This window comes from Chrysemys picta, chromosome 8 (assembly GCF_011386835.1).
Source record: "Chrysemys picta bellii isolate R12L10 chromosome 8, ASM1138683v2, whole genome shotgun sequence".
In the NCBI taxonomy this organism is placed as follows: domain Eukaryota; kingdom Metazoa; phylum Chordata; order Testudines; family Emydidae; genus Chrysemys; species Chrysemys picta.
In genome coordinates, this window is record NC_088798.1 from 5,763,858 (window position 1) to 5,776,790 (window position 12,933).

Sequence of the window (12,933 nt, forward strand, 5' to 3'; positions counted from 1 at the left end):
AAGAAGGGAGCTCCTGGTGGCCAAATTCGGGGGAACTCCCAATTGGAAGGAAGCACCAAGAGCTGCTGCCCATTATCACTGTCGTAGAAGGACAAGGCCCTGAAGTCAGGCTCCCTGGGCTGAGGGATAGCCCAGAAACAGGCCAGGGAACAGCGCAGAAGAACTGCCTCACAAAGGTTAACTGGAGCCTTGAGATGCTCTTTGAAAAAAACCCATCTGTCCTCTGTGCGTGGGCTGGGAAAGACGCTGAGAAACTGGAAGGCCAGGGTGGATTTGCCATTGATGTAACACACGCAGGGCAGGTGGCGCAGATGAGTACAGCACACCCATGGAGCACTCCGAGACAGGAAACTGTTCTGGCAAACTGCCTGGGTCCTGCCTTTATTCCCATGCCAGCCAACCTGCAGCGACAGGAGCGATGCTGGAAAGCTATTCAGTGAGAGCCAAGTGTGTTTGTTTCATATCGAGCTACGAGGGCTGAGCGTGTGAGAGCTGCTGAGAATTGCTACAACAGGTTGCCTGGATGCTGTTTGTGGCTGGAGCTGACAGCTCCACGTGCCTCCCCGGACAAGGACAAATTTAAAAGAGGCCCGTGGGTGGAATCTGACAGGTTGGCCTGGATTCTAAGAGCCATTCGGCTACAAAGCAGGGGAGAGCAGAGTCTATCTAGCCTCCTCATTGTAGCATGCGAACGCTTCCCCATCACTGATGTGTCTATCCTCACACCACCACAGCCAAGAGGAAAACATTATTATGCCCATCTTACAGGTGGGGAAACTGAGGTACTGAGCGTTTAAGTGACAGACAGATCAGTGCTTTAATGTCACCATGATTTTTCCTCACTTTATAGAAATACAACTGTGATCCCCAATGGGTATTTTGTGTCTGGCTCTCAGGAGGGAGACCAAAATATGACTAAGATCAGAGTAAGATTGAGATGAAATAATGAAACCGATACATGTGGCATTCATCAGCATAAAGCTGGAGTTAGTCATGGGAAAACCCCGCTGAGTGACCCACCCCCACGCAATGCACAAGCCACTGGGCTGCCATGAAATATAATAATAGTCCACTGCAGCCTGGTAGTAGCCAGAGAGTGCAGGGCTTTCACAGTTATGCTGCCACCCCGTGGCTGCTCCAAGTAACTACATGCAATTACCCATGTAGCATCACTGCAGCTAGCTAATGAAGATGTTCCAAGGTTCATGGCTCAGCCCCAGTGCATGGTCAGTCCTGGTAATATAGCAGATGCTAGTCTCTGTAAAGGGCATTACTGGATGAGATAGAGTGAATCCCACTGGCAGGACAGTACCAGGGCTGGAGGTTGGGAGAAGGAGGACAGGGGGAGGGCTAAGGGGGGCTGGGCAGTACAGCACTTTCAGGCCTGGTATCAGGTGCAATAACTCACCCTCCAGCAGGAGACTGTACCCCTCCCTTGCAGGGAAATGTACCCATTGAGCTAAACAGGTCTTCTCCATCTCTGTTATTATCCCACTTTAGGGATTAAGGCAAATGCTTGTAAAGGAAGTTAGCCATGCAAAAAGGACCTCTCAGTCCCCACCAGGAGAGGCGCTAAACCTCTAAGACAGTAATCGCCAGGATCGCTCGCCATCCCATGCTTTGAAGATTAGTGCTACATTTGCTTTTCTCCACCTTCATCAGCAACCTGGCTCCTTTTAGCCCTTGTCTCTGATGCTAACCCGCTGTGTAATGTTGTCACCCTCTTGTGGCTGGATCTCATAAAACACCTAAGGTGGGTTAAACACACACACACACACATCAACAGAAACTCTCCCATCCACTTGGTGTCCACATCCAGCGCAGCGCACAGACTCTGCTCTTGCTTGGGACTGCTAGTGCCAATCTGTTTTGAGCGTGGTGTGAGCAGGGCAGTTTAGAGAGGACTGCTTGCTAAGAGGGTGATTGGGTGTCTCACGCAATGGCTGTTACTGGGATAGATTTGACAGCTCCGACAGAAACCACCACCTTGATGACGGACAGAATATGATGGCATTGCTGTAGAATCTGTCTATGACTGCAATAGCCAGGTGATTCGTCACATGGTTTGCATGGGGAGCCATTAACATCACCTAAACAGAGAGAGCAAAATATACTGCAACTCTGCACCTCCACCCTACCTCAGTGCCACAGGCATGCACGGTCAGTGCCTGGGCCTCAGCTACAAAGTCCCATAATCTTCTGGCTCACCACTACCTGACTAAAGAGAACATTTCTTAAAGAAACACTAGCACTTCACAGAGAACCTCAAACCAATATCCAATACCACATGTGCTGGAACGCAGAAATGGGAAAATATGAAGTGGGACCTCTTTTTTGGGGGGAGTGGAGGGATCTATATTTGTAAAGAAAGCGTCCATGTTGCAGATAAATATGGGGGGGGGGGGAATGTAGATCTTATTGCAGACTTAATCAGTAACATTGTTCCTTTACAAATACCATCAGTCTATCCTTTTCCATTGTTCAGTGGTTTTATCCCCATTTAAGCATAAATTCAGAGCAATTCCTCATCGACTCAGACTGGAGGTTGAGAGGTGTGATTGTTGTTTATGGAATGGAGTATTTTAAAGGTGATTTGCAAGGGGAAAATGAATCTGTGCCCCCTTTTTTCCTTATTTATGGTGAATTTCTCCCCTTTATTATGTTAGAAACTCTGGTCTTGTCTATTCTGTTTTTCCTGGAAGACTCTATGGATGATGGGAGACCTAGTGAAACAATGACATCATAAGAGTCAAGAAAATGAAAGTGGAGTAATTGGGAGGGGAAGGAATTTTCAGCCAGTCTGTTCAAAACGCTGTTTCCTATTTGGTTTTGTCCGTCGTTATTTTATTCAAACACCTGACAAACAATTGGGATTAGCAAACTCATTGCTAAAAAAAAAAAAAAAAAAAAAAATCAAAACCAACTCCCTTCAGTCCACAGCTGAGAAAACTCCCACTTCACAGTCTTGGGACTTCCAAGGAGAGCGCCAGAAAAAAAACAACCACCACCTTTATATTTCTGATACTGTAAGTCTAAGGTAAAAAGCTTTTTTAAAGACAAATCACTCCCCCCCCCCCCCACACACACACTTTTAAGCTTTTCTGAAACAAGCAAGGCTCTAGCCCATTTCCCCCATCATCTTTAAAATCCTGGGAGTTGGTTTTAAAAAGCTGTTGGTTTTTTGGTAAGAGATTTGACTGATCTGGAGGGAATTAAACTGCCCAAGTAGCAAGAGAGAGACTCCCCCTCCCCACCTCTCACTCAGTGAAGACACAAGTTAGAATGCCATCAGAACAGATTATTGCTGGCTGGAGGCCAACGCATGGTTACCTAGCAACTTCTGAAGCTGTTACACAAAAGCACCCTGCCACACAAGCTTACATCACAAGAAGCTTTTACTGCACAACCACAGAGGACTGAAGAAGTCCCCGTAGTGTCTTATTGTTGTAGCTCCTCCCCACAAACAACTCCTGGTTAACGAAAGCCTGGATTGTCTGGCCCTCGGGAAGAAGATACAGAACAAATCGATGCATGTGTGATGGCCACCATCTTAGCCAACACTGGGGATTGAACTGACAACCTTCCGAGCTAAAAGCATGAGTCCCTACAGCTCATGCTAGAGAGCCAAAGCTTATAACAGGTTCACCTCCACGGAGAACATACTGAGCAGTGGGTTACACGTGGCTCTCCCTTTATTATGTGTGTCCTGGTCTATTGAACTCAGATCTGCACTTGACCCCTTACAGCTGAGATCCAGCCATTTGTCCTGGCTTTCCAAGACCATCCCAGTTATATTGGGTGGATAATACGTCCTACAAAGCCATGCTTTCAGGACCTAAAATACCTTCCTAGCCCCTCGACATGTTTGTCCATGTGATGTCACAGTGGGGCAACGTCCTGATGTGGCATGAAGCAACATGGAGACCTCGTTTTCACCCTAAATTACATGGGGTACTAAGTTCCAAGGCTTTTGTGGCCTAATTTTTAGAGGTGCCAAGCGACTACAACTCATTGAAGTCAGTCAACTGCGTGTTCTCAGAGCAGGCCTTTGACCCAAAATAAAATTGTGTTCACAAAAGAAGTGGAGATGGCAACTTGCTAGCACTTCTCTTTGCTCTCTGTGGATAACAGGGACGCCGGATGGTTGCACTGTTCACTTGATGCAGACAGTGGGATCTAACCCATGCGCCATAGAAAAATAAAGGTGATCAAAGATTTTTTTGGAGGTTCTATTTTATTTGGGGAACCCAAATGGATCACTAAATGACAGTGGTTTGAAATACCAGCCGCCAGCAGCGTCGGACACCCAAAATGCCAGGAGACAAAGGTCAAGCTTTGATCCAATTTAAATGGGATTGATTGTAGATGCTTGCTATCGGTTCAGCCCACCCCTTGCTCTCAAAAAGGCCATTCGTCCTTCCAGAGTTCAGATCCAAGTGAGGAGAGGTTTAATTTCATCTCTGCATGAGCGCAGTGTTCATCTGCTTGAGGTAATTGGATTCTTCTCCTCGGACTAAAGAGGCCAGGAAACGTCAAAGCAAATGCCTGAAGGATGGGATCACTAGAGACAGCTGCTGGCATCTCCCCTTCGCTCACTAATGGCATTTAATTCATGAAGCCTTAGAAAGTAGGAGATGGTAGCGGTCCATGGCCACACGCATTCTGAGGGCCCAATCCTGCTAGATTCTGAGTGGGTCAGGTACTTCCATGGCCCACGTCTCTCTGAGCATCGGGAGAGAGAATACTATTAGCCCCATTTTACAGATGGGGAAGGGAGATAGTAAGTGTCTTGTTCAAGGCTTCCCAGGAAGATGCTGAAGACAGGTCTGCCGTGTCCCAATCCAGCGCCTTTAACCACAGAGCAGAAGATGTCAATGGAAATTCCACAGCGGCAGCTTGCCGTCCTGCTGTTTGCTCCAGCCCTGGCGTTGGGTAATTCCCATGCAGACCTCAGAACACACATCACCGGCTACGACCTTGAAAACGTTGCTGGCAACAGCTGATGAATCAAGCCATCCACTCTCTTGGAGAAATGACATTTCTCTTTTAACACAATGAGCCAATTCCTGAGCCGATTCCCTCCCCTCTCTACACACGGCCATTCCACCAGAGAAAAAAAGCCACGTTGGGTTTGGGACATACGCAGAGAGCCAGGTCTTTACACAAGGAGAAATACAAATCATTTGGGGAGCCCCGGGGAAGGTCAAATCTTGATGCTTCAGCGTGGATTCACAATTCAAAAAGGATGTTGATAAATCGGAAGGATTCAGAGAAGAGCCACAAGAACGATCAAAGGTTTAGTAAATCTGCCTTATAGCGATAGACTCAACGAGCTCAATCTATTTAGTGTAACAAAGAGAAGGTTAAGGGGTGACTTGATCCAGTCTTAGGAGCCTTGAACTCAACCCCACGACACAGTAATTGCAGGTTGTGTGGATGCGAGAGCTGCGTGTCTCTTTTGATTCCTGAGCATCTGTTAGTCAGTCCCGGACTAATCATCTCATTTCCCCTTACTGCAGCCCATCACTGCTGGTTTATACAGAATTAGCTGCACTATTTCTCCTATGTTTTAAGAAGACCAGTGTCTCCCTGCCCCCCCCCCCCCCCCAGAAGTCCCATTTTGTTATACTGCAGCAGTACAGGGAGCTCCAGCAAATTAAAACCCTCCCCCTTAACTTCATTCCCAACAACAGCACAGCCATAATTCACTGTGCTCCTTCATGCCACGCTTCTGGTTATGAAACAAACTGTGGTTTTCCCAGTTGTCCCTCATCTGTGCAAGGACCTAGAGAGTCCTGAGCAGGTGGTCTGCCGGCAGCTGTGTGCAGTGGACACAGCTCACTTGCAGAAGTCTTGGCTGCCTCCCATTTCCCTCTTCCCATGTGCTTTTCCCTCCCCGGGACATTGCACGTGTGTTGAAGATTCTCCTGATAGGGTGTGAACTGGGATGTCAGTCTGACTCATAGAAGGTGGGGCTCCAAAGGCCAGATCCTGAATGCTGTTTAGGATCCAAACTTTCACCGAGCCTAAATACCTTAAAAGATCTGGGCCCAAGAGCCATATTAGGTCTCGACCCTTTCGGCAGCAGAAACGGGCACTGCTGGAGCCCACAGCACGTTTGATCTCCAGCAGCAAATCTCCTGGCTAAATTTAGAGAAGTAGAACTGCTGACCTCATCTAGGGTGACCAGACAGCAAATGTGAAAAATCAGGACAGGGGGTGGGAGGTAATAGGAGCCTATATAAGAAAAAGACCCCAAAATCGGGACTGTCCCTATAAAATCAGGACATCTGGTCACCCTAACCTCATCCCCAAATATGCATTTAAAGACATCCGAGTGGCTGAAATGCAATCAAAAATCAACGGATCGCCTTTGGGATGACCTCTGGAATGGTAAAACTTGAGGGTTTTCTCCTGTACTCAGCACCCCATAATGAAGGAGTCCAGGGAATTCCAAGATTTGAGCTCAACAGGAATATTGGAATTAAGACAGTCAGGGCATTGTTACAACTGTCTGCATGGCTTTCATCAGACAGAGGCCACTGGAGATGGAGAAGACCTTCTCCCGGTCAGGACAGGACTGTTCCTTAGACATTCACTGTGCTAGTATTTTGTCTAGTCTGGTTTTAAATGTATCACACATCTGAGAGGTTCTGCTGCTTCCGTTGGCAGCTGATACTCTCAGAAAGTTTCACTGGGGAGAGATCTGTTCATCTTGATCTTCATCTTCAGTTTTCATTGCCTGAACCTTATCCTGCTCCTAGTCGTATTCCCCAGTCCTTGGTGTTTTTAAAAATAATTCCTAACTGCTGTTACACATTTCAAATATTCGTAGGTTATTGTCCTTCCTCACTGAAGGACATCTCTTACCCAAGCTATATTTTACTCCTCTTTGTTCGTGTAAGTCAATTTCGCGCACACACACACACCCTCCCCTCCAGTACTCCTTTTGTTGCTCTTCTCCACATCATTTCCCTCCAGTTTGTCGGCATTATTCTGGTGGTGAGGTACCCTGTCATCTAAGCCACTCAGCCTTAGTAGGAGACAATACAGAATTGTTCCATGGATTAAAATTTGCAGGGGTTGCTAGTGTCTCATTTTATATGATCCATGTGATGCCACTGATTTCCTTGGACTAGTGGGGCATCTTCTCAACTCCACCACCAGAAACATTTTCCTGATCTCTCTAAAATCCATTTAGCTATAGATTTCTCTTTATGTTTTGGCCTAACTTAACTGAGCTTTCCTTTGACCTTTGACGTTCAGTGATTTAAACCATATCCATTTATTTACCTATCATACATACCAGCAGGCTCCACAGTAGCGTCTCTGATCTATGGCGGGTGGGCCATGAAGATTCTGATTGTGAAATTCATTTAATAAGAAACATTCAGTGCCTGAAAAAGAGAACCAGCCCCGTCCAACTCTGGGTCCTGTGGTCCTTCCCAATCAGTAGGTGATACTGCCCTCTGGTGACTTTATGGTGTGCTACTTTTATTTTGAGTTACAATTTTTTTCCCCCCATTTCCCCTGAGACTGCAAACACCACTCTCACCCGCACTCCAGGCTCAGCGTATTTGATCCTGAAAAGCCGTCTAGCATTCAGAGCAGGAGTTTCAGAGATTTTTAAGGCCACTGCTATGATGATCCGGTATGATCTCCTGCATAACACAGACCATAGAATTTTGCCCCATGATTCCTGCATTGAATCCAATAATTTGAGGTTGAACTAGAGTAGATCCTTTAGAAAGGCATCCAGTCTTGCTTTAGCTTATTAAAAACATGCTCAAGAGGTGATTGATTATAGTGTCTAAGTACCTTCACAGTGAGAAAATACTGCAGAGTATACCCAGCTACTAAAGGGCTATTTAATTTAACAGAGCAAGGCAGACCAAGAGCCATTGGCTTGAAGTTAAAGTCAGACAAATTCACATTAGAAGCAAGGCACAGAGTTTTTAACAGCAACAGTGATTAGCCATTGAAACAAACTCCCAGGGAAAGCGGTGGGTTCTCCATATCTCCAAATCCAGACGGGATGACTTCTGGAAGAAATAACTCAGACTTGGGACCACTATGATCATCACGTCTGACATCCTGCACATCACAGGACAGAGACCTTCACCCACCCACTCCTGTAATAGACCCCTAACCTCTGGCTGAGTTACTGAAGTCCTCCAATCAAGATTTAAAGACTTCAGGTTACAGAGAATCAACCGTTTACACTAGTTCAAACCTGCAAGTGACCCGTGCCCCATGCTTCAGAGAAAGATGACCCCCCCCCCCAGGGTCTCTGCCAATCTGAGCTGGGGGAAAATTCCTTCCCAACCCCAAATATGGCGATCAGTTAGATGCTGAGCATATGGGCAAGAGCCACCAGCCAGATACCTGGGAAAGAATTCTCTGTAGTAACACAGAGCCCTCCCCATGTAGTGTCCCATCACCGAGGACTGTTGGAGATATTTGCCGCTAGCAGTCACAGATCAGTTACATGCCTTTGTAGGCAACCTCATCATCCCACCCCCTCCATACATTTATCCAGCTCAGTCTTGAAGCCAGTTAGGTTTTTTGCCCCCACTGCTCCCCTTGGAAGGCTGTTCCAGAACTTCACTCCTCTGATGGTTAGAAACCTCTATCTAATTTCAACCTGGTATCATGTTTGTGGCTTTAAATCACACTCAGGTAGCAAATAAATAGGGTCCTTTAAAGGGGATGAGATTTGATGGTTACAGACTTTAAATAGAAATCCTCTATGTGATTCATAAGCAGGCTGCAAAGTTACCCCCGCTCCTTACCAGAGCCCCAGCTGAGAACTCCACAGCACAAAGGCAGGGTACAGAGATGGCATTAAACTCCACCGTTTACTCCATCAATCTCAAGCTGTGTGCCTGCGTAAGTGGCAGGAAGAATCAGGCCTGGAGTTTCTATTGGACCTTTCATCTCCTCAAAGCTCTGATGCCAATTTCTACCACCATGCACCATGGCAATCGGCATGGGTCACTCAAACCCGAATCAGTGGAGCGAGCACAGTAAGACCAGGCCGCACTTTAAAAGGACCAAGAGCGACTGATTTTCTATTTAGAATCAGCCGGAGGCATGGTCATGGCATATCAGATGCTGACCCCCAAAAGAGGCCTATTAATATTGAACAATTGGATGGCTTGTAACCAGCAAAAGGCTTTAGTTTGATTGTGCAACGTCTCAGCCGACAGTGTCAGAGAACAGGCTGTGGGGTGGGAATGAAACAGCTGTCAGTAGAGACCCCGCTCTCTTGGAGCTCTTGAGACACACATTCACAGCAAGGGCAGTGCTCTGGGAGGCAGAGTTAAATCTCATGACAGGTCTGCATGGTGTCACACCCATTTGAGAGACGGGTAAGCTCAGGCACACAGGGTCACAGCTACAAAAGCGCCCACGTGCCTGGCCCAAATTCCCAGCGAGTTTGTGGCGGAGCTGGGAACAGAACCCAGGAGACTTGACGCTCTCACCGCTCTATCCCCTATGTAACACTGCTCCTGTTGCATGGGGGGAAAGAACTGGCCCGCTCCACTTCTCCTCCGCTTACTGGGGAGAGGCCCTGAATCATCAGGTCCCAGTTCTAGAGCAGGTGGTGCATTTATGCAGGGTCAGGCCCTGGAAAAGGGGAGAGGGGAAAGGGTCCCACAATGAAGTGATGGGCAGACAGATGATGCGTAAAGAGACAGGGAATGAGACAGGCTTCCAAATGGAGAAAATAAAATGACAAACCCCTCTGGAAGGACCCTCAAAATCGTCTCAATTCCCACGGACCTTCTGAAACAGCCCCCCTGCAGGATCCTTGGCGGTACAAATTCCTTTCCCTGCTGCCTTTGTCTGTCGGTGACAGGTTTTCCCATCCAGAGTTTCAGGAACCCAGACGTTTCAATATTAAAAATGCTTCCAAAGCCCCACTCTTCTGTATTGGATCCCTTCCGATTCTGACCTCGTTACAACAGAGCAATGACTCATCCTCTTCCGCATTCACATTTCTAACAAATAATAAACAAACATCTCTTCTGCTCAAAGCTGGAGTGAGCCCTACACTTGATGTTATTTTAGGAAGGAGAAGGATAATCTAGTGGCTAAAGCATGGGACTAAGGAGAGGCGGTTTTATTCTTAACTGCGTAACAGGAAAAAGCAAGCTCTTGCGCAAGTCATGCGGTCTGTCCGTCATAGGGTGACCAGACAGCAAGTGTGAAAAATTGGGACAGTTGGTGGGGGGGTAATAGGAGCCTATATAAGGAAAAGACCCAAAAATCGAAACTGTGCCTATAAAATCGGGACCTCTGGTCACCCTAGTCCCTCAGTTTCCCCATACATACAATGGGGACAGCAGCATTGTCCTGCCTCACCGGAGTGTTGTGAGGTTCAGTCCACTGCGTTTGTAAAACACCTGGAGAAACTCACCAGGAAGGTGCCAGGGTGAAGGGCAAAGTGAAACTGTGTTGCTTCCACTGGAAGAAAGCGACAATCTCTCGCGAGACCGTCCCATGCAGCAAGAGTCGAGCTGCACCTTGTAACAGAAAGCGAGAGAGCCGGCCATAAGCACTGCATTCACAGGCCGAGTGGGTCAAAAAAAACCAGACCTTTCCTTTCGTGGGGAATGTTGACGTTTCAAAATTACTTTCCGGATCGGAACGAAAACCTGAAATGTCAGCATGTCTGGTCAAAGCTAAACAAGCCAACGTGGTGAAACCAGAAGTGTCCTTTTGACATGTCACTTTGAAGCAATATTTTTCATTTTGTTTCTCGCAATTGAAAAAAAAAAAATGTTGGAAAAAAAAATCAGCGTTTTTCTGCAAAAAAAAGTCAATTCTGACAGAACGCGCACTTTGCAGTGGGAAAAAACTTTTTCCATGAAAAATGTCAACTAACTGCAGCCAGTGATGGAAGTCAACTCTCATTTGCCACATGGCTTCCCACCTCCTGCGGGTGCGCTCACGCATCCATAAAGCAACTCTGTCCCTGGAGGAAACACTCCTTCTTGACCCTCTGCAAGTGATTATACACCTCTTTCCCTGAAACCATAACCAATGATTACCTTATTATCTTAGCCTGAACAGCTGCAAATGCTATTATTGGTTGACATTATCAAGCCCTTATTTATTTAAATGCTGTCCCGGTGACTGCGATACTGACATCCTACTGAGGTAACCACACACAGCATAAAGAAATGCCTCCCCTCTTGCTTCACATTTGCTGCTTTTTAAAGTCCCTTGAACGATTTCTTACCTTGTAACTATTTACAAGGTAGGTTAAAAGAAAGACTGAAAATTATGGGTAACACACACTTACTGTGTGGCTCTCTGTCCCCCTCTAGGGGTGGACTGTAGAAACTGGAACCTGCTACAGCCTTGAGCTAACAGAGCTTAAGGTCTTGTAGCTCAGAGGCTGAGTTTTAAGTCCTGCGTTTGATTCCCGCTGCCAATCACCCATGCGGGTGTCATGCTACATAGGTAGTGAAAACTTTTGCAATAGCTGGAAAATCTTGAAATCGGGAAGTGGTAGACAGATTGAAATCATCCTTCTTTCAGCGTATGAAGGGAAGCCGATAAATGTAACAGGAAGGCTACAAGAAACCCAGCAGAAGGAGGCAACTGTTTCGATGCTCCACTTTGTTTTTTGAAGAGGCGTGGTCTGTTTGGTGTATCATAGCACGAACAGGCAGGATTCAATAAGGACTGATTGCCCCCACTGTGCAGGGTGCTGTACACCCACATAGGAACTTGAAACCTAATCAAAGCCTAGATGAGGTCACCAACTATCAAAGGCCAAGAGCATCCTCTCCTGCAGAAAAAAAACAGGAGGATGAAGCTCTTCTTCCAGAAAAACCCCACCACATCATCCCCGTTTGGGAACAAGGTTCACACCCAACCCCTGAAGAGAGCATCAGGGCACACCTCAAACCAAACAGATGCCCAGGGATCTGTGGGAAGCCAGGACCATCTATGTGAGGACTCTATGCCTCCATCCTGGCTCCACAATTTTGTCATCAGTTCCTTTACAGCTGCTCCCATAGGGACTCCCATGGCCCCAGATACCTACCAGGGCCCCTACCAAGCCAGCATGTCTTCTTTTCTAATTCCTGTTCAGCTGATGGAGGAATGTCACATCCCCAATCCCATTCCCACTCCCTCTTCCACTTGGCCTGACCAGTGGAGAAGCCTCCAGAGGGCCCAGGGTTAGGGAGAGGGTCAGACAGTTCTCAGGAGATACCTGAACCTCCTTCCACCAGCAGTCGGGAGCACCACATGTCACAGTATGAGGCAAGGGAGCAAGCGCCGGCCCAACAGGAGAGAAGCACCAGTGTGTGTGTGTGTGTGTGGGGGGGGGGAGGATAACAGTCATGAACTATGTACATAAGTGAACAATGCGCACAACTCGATAGTTCAGCCCCATTCACACCTCGGCCTAATTCTAAAAATGGGTCACACACAGGTTACGAGCCTTGTTCCGATCACTCAGGGCCGCCCAGAGGATTCAGGGGGCCTGGGGCAAAGCAATTTCGGGGGCCCCTTCCATACAAAAAAAGTTGCAATACTATATTCTCGTGGGGGCCCCTGCGGGGCCTGGGGCAAATTGCCCCATTTGCCCCCTCACCCCACCCCCGGCGGCCCTGCGATCACTGCTCCCTCTCTGGCTGGGGGCAAGTCTCTTACCCTTCCTAGCGCTATTTCCCACTCTGACAAACAATGTTTACCTACCTCATCGGGTGTTGGAAGGAGTAAACAATGTTTGCAAGGTGCTCTGGACACTACCAACACGTAGTATGTGCTAAAGACAGTAAGTACTGCTCGGGCTGTATGTGTGTGTTGAAATCCATTTGAGAAACATTGCAGTTTTATTCCCCCGAAGCTACAATTGCAGAAAAACACTGGCTGCCTTTCGTTTACTTCTCTAGCTGCGCACTGGCATCA